This window comes from Lytechinus variegatus, chromosome 9 (assembly GCF_018143015.1).
Source record: "Lytechinus variegatus isolate NC3 chromosome 9, Lvar_3.0, whole genome shotgun sequence".
Lineage (NCBI taxonomy): Eukaryota > Metazoa > Echinodermata > Echinoidea > Temnopleuroida > Toxopneustidae > Lytechinus > Lytechinus variegatus.
Window position 1 is genome coordinate 23,643,435 of NC_054748.1, and position 14,167 is coordinate 23,657,601.

The 14,167-nt window shown below is 36.3% G+C and overlaps 1 protein-coding gene across 1 annotated transcript in view; it reads right to left on the reverse strand.

Moving 5' to 3' along the window:
- LOC121421470 (alpha-(1,6)-fucosyltransferase-like) overlaps positions 1-10,061 on the reverse strand; it is a 36,238-nt gene extending 26,177 nt beyond the window's left edge. Inside the window, exon 1 of the mRNA XM_041616169.1 lies at positions 9,973-10,061. The gene's annotated coding sequence lies outside the window, so the exon portion shown is untranslated. The remainder of the gene's footprint in view (positions 1-9,972) is intronic.
- Positions 10,062-14,167: the final 4,106 nt, after the last annotated feature.

The following is a 14,167-nucleotide window of genomic DNA, read 5'->3' on the forward strand; positions in this document are numbered from 1 at the left end:
ATATGGATTTCTCTGTATGATAACTCAATGTTCATAAGATCTCATTTGTTTTGGTGGGTGTGTTTCTTTTATTAAAACCTTTATTTTTGTAGAATCTCTTTTTCAGGTGGTAATGGATAATGGGTTTTATTAGCTTAGCCTCTGGATAGGTTCAGACTAAGATTATTACCCTAATATATTTTCAAAATACCATAAAACTATAATGGTGAAAACTGTTATTTTGTCCCTTAACAGATCTGACTGGATAAGAAGGGAAGGGTGACTTCAAAGTTTCCGTGTTATCGCTTATAGTAGATTTGAATGAACTTCATAGATTATCATGGTTTGTTGAATTAAAAGGGGTTCTCGGCTTATTGAACAAGCTAAAAGAGAAAACCCTTTTTAATACTAATCTTTTAAGTCGAAAGCGGTGGCGTTGGGCGTTTAGACCTATAATGGCATCTTAAAGGATGTGATACATTAAAAAAATATTCCCAAAACAAAGACTATATAAAACACGAGAAAGCAAACGAATTTGAAGCGAGGTTCATCGTGAGTATCTTGATATTCTTGTAAAGAGGAAAAAATGTTTTATGATATAATTTCATCTTGGTTCCGCTCGGAATAGTCTTCTCGATTTCAATCTGCTTTTAATTTCTTTCACATTTTCCTAACATACTAGCCCCCTTGAAGTATACCTATTAAACCTTTATTAAGACATACAAAGAAAGAAAGTTTTATAAGATTAAAGGACAAGACAATGTACTCGATTAAGAGTGAAAGTGTAGACATGGGTCCCGTCTCACAAAAGTTGCGATAGATCCGATCACCGCAAGTATGGAAAACCAGCAACGTTAACATGTAGGATGCACGCTTTGTTCTAAATCTTCTCTAGATGTGATGAGCGATCATAGATTCATTGTTTTCTTGAAATTTCAGCGAGCTTCAATTTGTTTGCAAGGCACATTGTGCAAATTGCCTGTAGAAGGAAGAAGAGTCATTGATGGACTTCCATATGGTTGAAATTGATCGGATCAATCGTAACTATGTTGGTAAGTCTGAGCCCAGGATATTTCACATCAACGCCGTCTATTAAAAAGAAATGTCAAATTTGTAGGTCAAAGTACGAGAATTTACACAAAGAAACCCTCTTTAATTTGGTTTATATTAAAATTTTTTTTGTCTAGTTAATTGATGAACTGGCTGATTTAGTTATCACCAATTTCATTAGAATTGCTTTAAATCAGACTCCAGATAATGTGTTAGGATGAATCTTAACAAAAAAAGTCATGATTCAGTTGGCATGGTAGATGTCACCATTATCGTAAAATGTGTTGATACAGTGGGTTAAACGGGTCCCAGGTTCATATTTTAATATCAATTTCAATTTATTTATAATTAAAAAAACACCATGATTACAATAGCATGGGAGATAATGTGCAGGAGCTCGAAATGATCACTTATCATAAATTCTGTTATTTTTCGTCTAATTACTAGATAGATGCAAAAGTAATTCCGGATATACAGGTTATTTCTATAAAACAATACTGTGCTGAACAAAAAACCCCACAATACTATGCTAAACATATAAATAAAAACTCGATCGGAAACTATTATTTAGCTTCATAATCTGAACTCAATGAAACTATTGTAAAAAAAAGAATCCTCGTCATAATGCACAACATAAAATTATTTATGTTCTTAAAAAAACAGGCATATTCCTGAAAATAGTCATAGCCTGTTAACTTGAATTGTCCATTGAAAACTGGCTTGGCAGCCAAGTTACACGATCAAAGCCCTTTATAATTCTAATGTTATCTATGCAATATATGCCATTAAAAACTACGTCAATTGAGACAAAAACAAAGTAGGCTAAATATGCCTGCTCTTATTTCCATCCGGCTGCATATGACCTACGTACCAACAATTTCTATTTAATATTTTTTTTAACCCGTTAATGATTGTACGCTTGCGTGCAACTGAAAATTGAGACCCGACCTTTAAGAACAATGCGCAACCTTTTCACTACGAGCTTTCAATTACGTAACCCCTAAGTGTGCTGCCATTTACCTTGTTTACGTTTGATGAGGCAAATAGCAGTATCGATTTTTGCTCGTTTATTACAATTAACATTATCTTTACGTACCCAAAATTGTTATAATGTCATTCCTAAATGCACGATGACCTGTTTGACGTAGTGATGAAGAACAATAGTGAGTTCTCGCAACTACGACGCAGACGCTTCCGGGAGCATTGGGAATATACACTGTAATAACTGCGGTGTTAAAACTGACACCAATTGGTGTTAATAGAGGACCACACCCTGAGGCATTAAAATTACACCCTAGAGATTTGATGAGGCAAATAGCAGTATCGATTTTTGCTCGTTTAATTACAATTAACATTATCTTTACGTACCCAAAATTGTTATAATGTCATTCCTAAATGCACGATGACCTGTTTGACGTAGTGATGAAGAACAATAGTGAGTTCTCGCAACTACGACGCAGACGCTTCCGCGAGCATTGGGAATATACACTGTAATAACTGCGGTGTTAAAACTGACACCAATTGGTGTTAATAGAGGACCACACCCTGATGCATTAAAATTACACCCTAGAGATTAAACATAACACCAAATAGTGTAAACGTAACAACAAAACGTGTTGTAGTAACACCTTTAGGTGTAAAACTAACAGCAGCAATTTAACACCGGTGTAAAATAACTGGCAGTGTGGTCCTCTATGTGGAGCGTTGTGGCCCAGTGGATTAGTCTTCGGACTATGAAACAGAGGGTCGTGGGTTCGAATCCCAGCCATGGCGTAATTTCCTTCAGCAAGAAATTCATCCACATTGTGATGCACTCGACCCAGGTGAGGTAAATGGGTACCTGGCAGGAATTTATTCCTTGAAATGCCATCGCGTTGTAAAAGTCTGCGAGGCTAAAGCCAGGGTAATAATATCTAATTAAAAGCGCAAAGGAACGCATTTGGCAGTGATATGCGCTATATAAGCATGTTGGTATTATTATTATTATTATGTACACCGGTTAACACCACAGTTTTTGCTGTGTATTGAAATATACCCGTCGAATACCACGTTCTGTTGTTGACTGGAACAACTTGCCAAACTCAATCAAATCAATTCTCGACAAAGACAAATTCAAAGTAACAACCCAGACGTACTTAAACCAAAATTAATACTAAGCATCGCCTCTCACCTTCGCGTAACGACCATCAGCGCACCCTAACCCTGCCCGTTTGACCCCTTTTAGGGGATTTGGGCAGTATCCTGGAAGTAAGTAAGTACGAATCACAATTAACAGCTTATAGAGGTCATTGTCGAAAATTGGTGACCGGGACAGCAGATTGTCCTAACACTCGGAGCTGACGAAAGTTCTCAAATATGTCGATGCTAGTTCTTCTATTTACCGCGAAATCATTCAACTCCCGCCTCAATAACGGTAGGTTCTAGGTTGGATTCCTGGGCCCTGTTGTACAAAGAGTTACGATTGATCCGATCAATCGTAACTCTATGGAAATCCATCATTGCCATAATTTTTTTTGACGAAAAATGTGCACAATGTCCTTTTTATGCAAAGAGAAGCATAGTGAATTTTCAAGGAAACAATGAATGCATGAATGTACATCACAGCTAGAAAATATTTTGAACAAACATGCATAATAGATGTTGACGCTGCTAGCTGTCCATATAGTTGCGATTGATCGGAGCAATCGTAACTCTATGTACAACAGGGCCCTGGTCAATTCATGACAGATACTTCACAGTCTGCCTTTTCGCAAGGTTAATGACGACATAACATCTATATCATACAGATGAAAAAAAAATGATAACACTATATTTACCAATTGACAAAGGTTTTAATAATATTGAAGACAACAACAGAAAAATATAAATATGATTAAAATTGTGAAAATATTTTTTAAAGGAATTATCAATGTAAGGGTTTTTCTTTATAATTTTCTCACAGTAAGACAAGGATGGGGTGGAAAAAAAACACATTCCTATAATCTACATGATCTGTCCATAGGTTCGATGCCATTAAAATTATGTTGTTAAGGAGACTTATAATTTATCTTGATTTTTACATCTTGTCAGTGTTTTATTTCTTTAATCTCTATTTTTTCAATAATGAATGTATCTTGCGAGTCGAAAAATAATTACTTGAAATATAAGTATTTTAATAATCAGACAAATTACATTCAGATGGTTTTGAGTTTAAATGCAAGTTTTACTTCACAATTTTTTTTTAATCCCCGTTTGCAGAATTGCTCTGGAATAGCATAAAATGTTACATAAAATCTTTTGATCCATCAATCAATTTAATGATGAAGAAAAGACATGACAGTGAGAAAAAAATGAACTCTCTCTTTCTTTGGCTTTCTCACTTTTATCTCTTTCTGAATGCTCAATGAAATACGCTTCGTTGAAATTTAATCAAAATTGGCTTTGGAATGGAACGTTGCTATTGCCGTTTATTTATAAATGTTTGTAATATGTAAATATTTTTTTGTCAAACAAACCTTAATACTCCACTGATCTTCCACATATCATCTGCATCAGTCGCAAGGGCGGCTTACGGGATGGGATGCGGGATCGTTTCTATAATCTTTTCTGAAGGAACTTTAGAAAACGGTGTGAAGTATGTGCTACCCCCCCAAAAAAAAATAGACAAGAAAAAAGTCCTCACTCTAAAATGAAAAGCAATTTTATCTCAAACATGTCAAAAACCAGAAAAGTCCCCATCCGCCCCCCCCCCCCTAAAAAAGGGGGGGGGGGAGTTTCATCAGTAACAAAATGGATCATCATTCGGAAAAACCCTTTCCTTTTGTTTCCCCTGTGTTTCTCTTATTGTATTGATTTAATTACTATCATTATAATTAATAAAATTATCATTATCATCAGCATAATTATTATTGTTATTATTGTTGTCATTTGTGTCAATATCATTACTGATACTATCATCTTTATTTATAATTACTACTATTTTATTACTAATATTATCACCTTCATTTTAGTTATGAATAGAATTATTACTGTCAATTAGGGCATATCTTAAAAAATACCATGCGGGGTGATCACCCCCTGCCCTTCCGCCCCCACTCACGCGTTGCTGCATCGCCCACGATTGTTTATTGCTCCGCTTCTCGGGTCCCATGTGCGGGGAGAACATGAAGAGTTTGTTATTCGTTCTGCATGGAGTCCGACGTGCCATACAAGTCGCGTAACATTAATTGTTGGAGTCAGGTCCAAAAATGGGGAAATAAACTCATTTTTTTTTTTGAAATCTGATGTCTTTTGGGCTTTCTCTCTCTCTCACTCACAATGTCGATGACATTAAAAAGACTTCCTCATGCATTCATTCCCCCTCTATTAAAAAAAAAATACTTTTCCCCAAACCCCTTCTTTCACTCTCTTTTTCTTCTTTTGTTTATTCTTACTTTCAGTTGGAACTTGGATTCGAACCTCTCGCTTCAGAACGAGACATCTCCACCCTGTCGCTTTACTCACTGGGCTAGCAGGAATTGATCAAAGTCATGGGTTTCATTAAGATTATCAACCAATATTACGACTAGTCTACTCTCCAAGAGTAGTGCATGGGTATTTATTTTTCTAACTGAATAAACCGATGCCATTGGGACTCTCATGCACACACACTCGAGTTTTTGACGGAATAAAGCCATATTTTGATATGTACCCTCCTTTTCCTTCCTAAATCTACTTGATAAACCTTCTCCATATTTTTTTTTCAATTTCAGTGGAGGGGACATATGGAGGTCTTGCCATGACATTTGCACGAAAGAAATAATTTACTTTTTAGGAATGATTTGAACGGGTGACATGCCTATCATTCATACCTGTATTTGACCTTACTGATTAAAGGACAAGTCCACCCCAACAGATAGTTAATTTGAATAAAAAGAGAAATATCCAACAAAAATAATGCCGAAAATTTCATCAAAATCGGATATAAAATGAGAAAGTTATGACATTTTAAAGTTTCGCTTAATTTCACAAAACGGTTATATGCACATCCTCGTCGGTATGCAAATGAGGAGACTGATGACGTCATCCACTCATTATTTCTTGTGTATCTTATTATGTGAAATACGAAATATTCTAACTTTCTCCTCGTTGTCACGTGAATCAATGATTAATTCCTCCCTGAACATGTGGAATCAGCATTGTTTAAGAATTTATGGTTTATTGTCAAATCTGTAAAAAATGAAATATTGTATAATTCAAACAATAAAAAACAAAAGAAATAGTGCGTGGTGGACATCATTGACTGACTAATTTGCATGACACTGAGTTGTGCATGTCACTGTTTTGTGAAAAATAAGCAAAAATTTAAAATGTCATAACTTTCTTATTTTACATCCAATTTTAATGAAATTTTCAGTGTTATTCTTGTTGGATTTTCTCCTTTTATTCAAATCAACTTTTTGTTGGGATTGACTTCTCTTTTAAGAATTCCTCACGGTATGATGGGCACGGTGGGTCAGAGGTTTGGGTACCCACCAAGTGAATGGAAGGACATGGGTTCGATTTCCAGAATGTAAAGTACTAACCCGGTACAAAATACGACATTTTTGTTTTGGGCTCGCATAATTTAGATCGGAGAGGTGCTATGTTAGGCGGGGTCTGCTGGTAGATAAGTGCAGTTTCGTAATAATTATTATTTATTAATTAATTATTATAATCATTATTACTATCGCCATGCTGGGTAAAGAGGATAAATAAAACATAAAGGAGTACAAAATACATGAAAGCACCACGCCCATACCATGGCCCAATCAAAGTTTAAAAGTAATATTGCATATACATCACCCAAATTCAAATTCAAATTCAATTCGGTTTTATCAAAAAATACTCATCAAAAAGTCCGAGGACTAACAATGTGAGTTTACATTTTAAAAAATACATAACAAAAAATAAATACATAACATGCAGTGACCATTGAAGAAGAAAACACATTATGTACTCAATAAAAAGAAGTTTCCAATGAAAGGTCACTGATGAAAAAACAAACAAACTGCAGCTCAGTACGGTGGCGAGAAAATGAAACCCTTTCTATATGAAACCCTTTCTATATAAGTCATCTTAATTCCATCAAAAATTTCCCAAATTAAATAAAAAGCCGACTGAAATCTTCAATAGACATGCCCCAATATCATTTTTTTTTTCGATTTACTCAAAATTATGAACCATACAGACTTACATTCAAGTACTATACTTCACAGGAACTTCATGTCTTTACAGAACGGGAAATTTTGCCCCGGGCTGGGGAACTGTTGTCTCATTCTCTTTGCCGATTTAACGCTATGTTGGCTGTGATATCATGATTACAAATAAGTAGATGCCTTGGAGATAAATATTGTTGCAACTTTAATATTGCAAAAGAAATAAATTTCATTGATCACCCCTGATCAATGAAATATTATTATTAAGTTTCATATCCCCCCCAAAAAAAATAAAGAACAGACAGGAGAGGAAAATGGAAGGAGTTTATTAAATATAACTTTTTAATGAATGCATATAACTGTTTTTCAGATTTTTTTTTTACTTAACTATAAGAATTAATAACTGCGTTGTTGGGAGATTATTTTATTTTTAGCATTTTGCTAGGCGAATTTTAATTTTTCTTAAATCAGATACAATAATTTTCAGCCCGGAGTCCGCCTTTAACGACTAATAATAGGGGAAGACTGGTTCCATGGTAAAGTTCTAATCGCATCCACACCCCTCTCCTTTTTCATGATTGATGGGGGCCTCTTCCAAGTGAGCAGCAAGAAATGAAGATAGGAAGCCATTTACCACAATCCACGTGCCTCCTTCGCAGTTGAGATTGCGCAAAGTTTCAATAACTATACCTTGCCTGATTTATCAGCCTACATCCATGGTTAATAATAAACTGGGGTCAGTGGTCACCAGGAACCGGTTTCACAAAGAGTTGCGTTTAACTGCCACTTTAAAAACCAAACGTAAGTCAGTCAGAAAGAACCATTCTGATTGGTCAGCTGAGCAAATTACGCAAGATAGGTCATTTCAGTTATACCTCTTTCCCACTGCCGCGTGATCTTTTACGCCCCGATTGACTTACTCTAACTGGTCGCGACCATTCAAAAGTGTTCTGCGATCAGTGCGATTGACTCGACAGATCTGATACACAGCAAAAACTTTGGTGTTAACCGGTGTACATAGAGGACCACACCAGTTATTTTACACCGGTGTTAAATTGGTGGTGTTAGTTTTACACCTATAGGTTTTTTACAACACCTTTGGTTGTTACATTTATACTCTTTGGTATTATGTTCAATCTTTAGGGTGTAATTTTAACACCTCAGGGTGTGGTCCTCTATTAACACAAATTGGTGTCAGTTTTAACACCACGTAGTGATCTTATCTGATCGTATCAGAACATACACTGTAAAAACTGTGGTGTTAAAACTGACACCAATTGGTGTTAATAGAGGACCACACCCTGAGGTGTTAAAATGACTCCACGATTAAATACGCCGTTTGAATCGTGTCGCAATCGCGACAATGGTAACTCGGTATTAGCGATTGTTCCCCAAATTTTTATTATGGGCCTAAGGACATACCTAGTTTCTGCTTCGCATCACGATTGAAACAGCTAGTGGTCTTTGTCGTGATGCAATCATAGTGATCGTCTCCGATCAGTCGTGGCAATCACAATTATTTTCAGAATCTTTTGGAATGGTTAGAACAATTTCACGATCATTTCAGGATAGGCCAATCGCTGCGCTCGTATAACATGACATCACTCACTCACTATTTCTTTTGTATTTTATTATATGAAATATGAAATATTTTGATTTTCTCGTCATTGTCATGTGAAATGAAGTTTCATTCCTCCCTGAACACGTGGAATTCCATTATTTTAACATTTTGTGCTTCAAGCAAGGAGGTCCTAATCATCGAATTCGTAAAAATTGAAATATTGTATAATTCAAACAATAATAAACAAAAGAAATAGTGAGTGAGTGACGTCATCGACTCTCTCATTTTGATGTAACTGGCTCGTTCATGTAACTATTTTGTTGAAAATAAGCGAAACTCTGAAATGTCATAACTTTCTTATTTTACATCCGATTTTGATGAAATCTGCAGCATTGTGCTTGTCTGATTTTCCTCTATTGATTTAAATCAACATTTTTCTGAGGTGGACTTGACCTTTAATATGAAAGATGGAAAATTTATACAAATGGATAGTCGAAAAATTTCACCCCTCTTTATCGCCGTTCGTTCTGTTGTGCTTCTTTAGAAATGAACAGCAATTTGTTTCCTGTTGGAACTCCAGTCATAGAATCTTCTTGGTCAAATGACCTTTTAAAAGAATCTGAGAATTTCGTATCTCGTCACTTCTTTGTTACAAAAAAAGAATGCACTCATTTGTGACCGAAGGTCTTATTCACGTCGCTTTATAAACGACGAGAAACTGAGTTGTATTCAGACATTGCATGGCAACCATTAATGCAAGGAGCTTTGGAAGCTCCTTGGTTAATGGTAATTCAGCTAGTAGCTACCCTTCTGTAATGCATTCTTCACCACCTCTATTGTGTTTGTGCACATGCCTAGCATGATCAGTTCTGGATGTTAGAGATTCCAATCCTAGGCTGTTCCTGCTTGATTTTGATATAACCAGATATTCTGGGAGTCTGCGATTAAACTTCTCTGCAAATGGACCTATTGAGTTTCTCTGCCTTTACTTTCAGTTACTGTACTTATTTATTAATTCAAGAACCCACGATACAACAAACTGCAGTGCACTTTCTGTTACGTAACACCCACGCGCGCATGTAGTTCTCTTTAACATGAACAACTCATTCATGTCACAATTTTAACTCATCATTTTAGTTCCCCATATCTCATATTTCGTCTTGCCACTCGGCTTAAAAGTACAATATACCTAATTAAATTTAAACAAAATCAAGTGATTGTACTCACGTCACGACTGGGCTTGTTTCACGAAATTTAAGCAGTCCAAAGATCACACCCTCGGAATGAACTTTCTAAAGACTTGGCGAAATAAAAGCACGCCCCCAAGCGATCAAATTAAAATCTGTTTAGATCGCTTCTTCACACGTACAATGCGCACATACACACCAACACCCCCACACGAACAAACTTCACTATAACAAATCCAAACAGCCAATGGCTAAATGAAGTACCTTTACGATATTTAGATGAAGTAAAAGAAATAAATTAAAATATACTTGATAAGACGTCATCGTGTGCTCGAGATTGGGACAAAACCTATTTGTAGTAATGTAAAGATAAAGGAAACTGCCTGTTTTCCCAATGGCAATTCTAGTAGTAGTAGTAATAGAAGTAGTAGTAGTAGTAGTAGTAGTAGTAGTAGTAGTAGTAGTAGTAGTAGTAGTGGTAGTAGTAGTAGTAGTATTAGTAGTAGTAGTGATAGTAGTAGTAGTAGTAGTAGTAGTAGTAGTAGTAGTAGCAGTAGCAGTAGTAGTAGTAGTAATAGTAGTAGTAGTAGTAGTAGTAGTAGTAGTAGTAGTAGTAGTAGTAGTAGTAGTAGTAGTAGTAGTAGTAGTAGTAGTAGTAGTGGTAGGGGAATCTTCCAGCATAGAATATATAATGTGCGTGTGGGTGTGGGTTTCGTTTAGGGTTCGTTTGTGATATTTAGTTGGTTTTGTGAAGATGGGGGTTTGGGTTGAGAGTCTCAGTGTGGGTTAAGGTTGATGGGTGTGTTGTGCGTGGATGTGGGTGGGTCTTGCGTGGGCACAGGGGCGGATCCAAGGGAGCGTTTCATAAAAGGACTTGTCGGACGTTTTATACGACAAGTACTGTTTTATCCGACAGTTACTATGGTAACGGTGACTCTCAGCCAATCATTATTGAGGAAAGTTGTCAATTGTCTGATAACTTGTCGGACGAAAATGTTGATGAAACGCTCCCCAGGATTTTTCAATGGGGGGGGGGGCAATTTTTTTAAGAGGAAAATTTTGACAATAAAAAAATAAAAATAAAAAGTTTTCAACCACAAACTAAAGATATTTCGTACGGCGGTAGATGCGGTACAAGCTGGGATTTATCTAAGAAAAGAGAAGAATGAAGTAAACTAAATCTACAAACTAAGTTCATGTGAATTTGTACCTGTGTGACATCACGAATTTTTGTCGCATTGCCAATGGGGGGGGGGGGGATTCAAAGGCAGTAGTGACCTCTTCATTCAAAATGCCCATAACTTTCTAATTATTCAATCATTTCTTTTAATGAAACTTGCATTTTTCTCTCACCCGTCTCTCTTTTTCTTTAGTGTATGTAAAATTCAACTGGATTCAAGAATTTAATTTTATTTACCTCGGTCACATTTGCTCTACGTCGGCCGAATGGCGAGTTGAAAATAGCTGTTTTAAAATTTTGTTTTGGTACCGGCTACATTATATGTGATTTGAATGAAAATGAATAGAACGGCTGTTTTCGACTCGATGTGCGGCCGCCGTGGAGCGAATGTGACAGAGATATTCGAGCAGCTTGCTTGTCATAAATGGTTTCTCCAAAAACGGACTCGAGATGGCAGCATGGCTTAAAAAGGCAAACCAGGGATGAAGTACCCCGGCTGTCTCAAACAACAAAATGTACACTGTAAAAAGAATATTGGCAAAATTTAACCAGCATGAGGATAATTATTTGTCCAACCAATTTGGGGCAGTATTTTATCCAATGCGGGAAGCATATTGTCCAGTAAGGTTAAAAAGTAAGCAACAATTACTTTAGAATGTGCAAAACTTTCATCCCACTGGATGAATAAAAATGCCCAATGTTTTTTTTTGTACCCATAGTTACCCCCATGGAGTATTTTTACCCAATATTTTTAGAGTGTAGCAAGCGAACATCCAACATCGGTGATCTCCACCTACCTATTCAAATTAAAATCCAAATTCGTATTTGCTATTTCCCAAACGGAAATACCAAGACATATGACTATATAATAATGTCCCAAATACATAAAATATTTTCAAAGATGACTGTAATTGGTAAACAATGGTAATGATTTTAATAATAGTAATGAGCTATTGGTAAATAATTTACACAAGCAATGTGAAATGGACGAATGTACACAGCAAAAACTGTGGTGTTAACCGGTGTACATAGAGGACCACACCAGTTATTTTACACCGGTGTTAAATGGGTGGTGTTAGTTTTACACCTATAGGTGTTATTACAACACCTTTTGTTGTTACATTTACACTCTTTGGTGTTATGTTTAATCTCTAGGGTGTAATTTTAACACCTCAGGGTGTGGTCCTCTATTAACACCAATTGGTGTCAGTTTTAACACCGCAGTTTTTACAGTGCAGGGGAGGGGATGCGGACTGACAAGCAGTATTAAAGGACAAGTCCACCACAACACAGAGAGGGTTTGAATAAAAACGGAATAAAATCAAAGAACCATACAATTGAAAAAATAATCAAAATCGGGTGTAAAATAATGAAATAATTAAATTTCGCCTAATTAAAAAACAACATACGCACATCTTGGTTAATATGCAAATGAAGGCGGTTGGTAATGTCATCCAGTCACTGTTTCTTTTACATTTTATTTGTATGAAATATGGCAAAAGTTTTTATTCCTCCCTGAACATGTCATATTTATACCACTGTCTATCATTGTTGTATTTTATGGTCAAGTTGATCCTTGACGTCAATTCTTAAAAAAAGAGAGAATTGTATAATTCAAACAATTTAAAAAAATAAATAATGAGTGAGGGACACCAACGACTCTCTGATTTGCAGATCACTGAGTTGTGCATATTAATGTTTTGGGAAAATAAGTAAAGCAATAACATTTCATAGATTGTAACTTTTCTATTTTACAGCCGATTTGTGTTGATTTTTTTTAACGCTTTGCTATATTGATTATTTCCCGACCATTAATAGGAAACTTATTAATGGAAGATATGTGGATAACTAGGTTTATAAGCATTATGGGAGGTTTTCCCATATCACACCAGTCCCTTCATTGGCTTCCTGTTCAACATCGTATCACCTATAAAATTCTTCTGATAGCATATCGTGCGCTGACCTTCTCTTTACCAGAATACATCTCGTCTCTTCCTGATTTTCGCAAACCTGGTCGCTCTGGTCTTCGCTCTTCTTCTCTCGATCTCTCTATTCCAAAAAAAACAGACGGTCATGGGGAGATCGTGCATTTGCATCAGCAGCTCCCCGTCTAGGGAACAATCTTCCAACTGAACAGACTGTAGATCAGTTTAAAAACTTATCTAATGGCCAAATTGTAAGTTGTACCAGTAGTGAGTTAAGTTTATTGTAAACGCCTTGAGCACCATTGGCGGCGGAAGCCAGAAAATTTAGGGGGTGTCCACCTGAAATTTTGGGAGGGACACAGGTAAAAAAATTGACAAGCGCCCCCCAAAAAGATTTTGAACCTAAATTTTATTAGTTGGTAACCCAAAATTTTTTGACAAGCAAAAAAAAAGGAAAAAAAAGGTCATCAACCTAAATTTTAGGGGGGGGGGGCCAACACACGTTTCAAGGGGGTCCACGTGAATTTAGGGGGGGACGCAGGAAAAAAAGTTGACAAGCCCCCCCCCCAAAAACAAGGTTATCAAAAAAAAATTTAGGGGGGGGGGGACACGTCCCCCCCCCGCTTCCGCCGCCTATGTTGAGCACCCCTAATAGGATGGATATGTTTGTGCATTACATGTATAAATGTCTTATTGTTATTATTATGAAAACTAGCGGGGGAGCGGTGGGCTACTTTGGTACTTTCAAGGACAGGTATATGAATCATATCAAAACCAATATACACACAAATGAAGCTAAGATTTTCAAGTAGACCTACATATGGAATCTAAAGGAGTCAGAAACAAACTTCAAATTACAGGGGAGGATAAAAAATTAATTAAATTTAAACCAAAGAAAAGGTAGGTTTTGCAATCTCTGTATCGAAGAAAAACACACCTAATCATGGGCGTATAAGCGCAGAGGATTACCTTTTTTTTTTTTTGGGGGGGGGGTGTTGCTCCCACAAATGTAATAACGCCCACAAATGTAATAACACTTTACCCACAAATGTAATAATGCACTTTACCCACAAATGTAATAATTTTTGATCGCCCACAAATGTAATAATGACTTTACCCACAAATGTAAT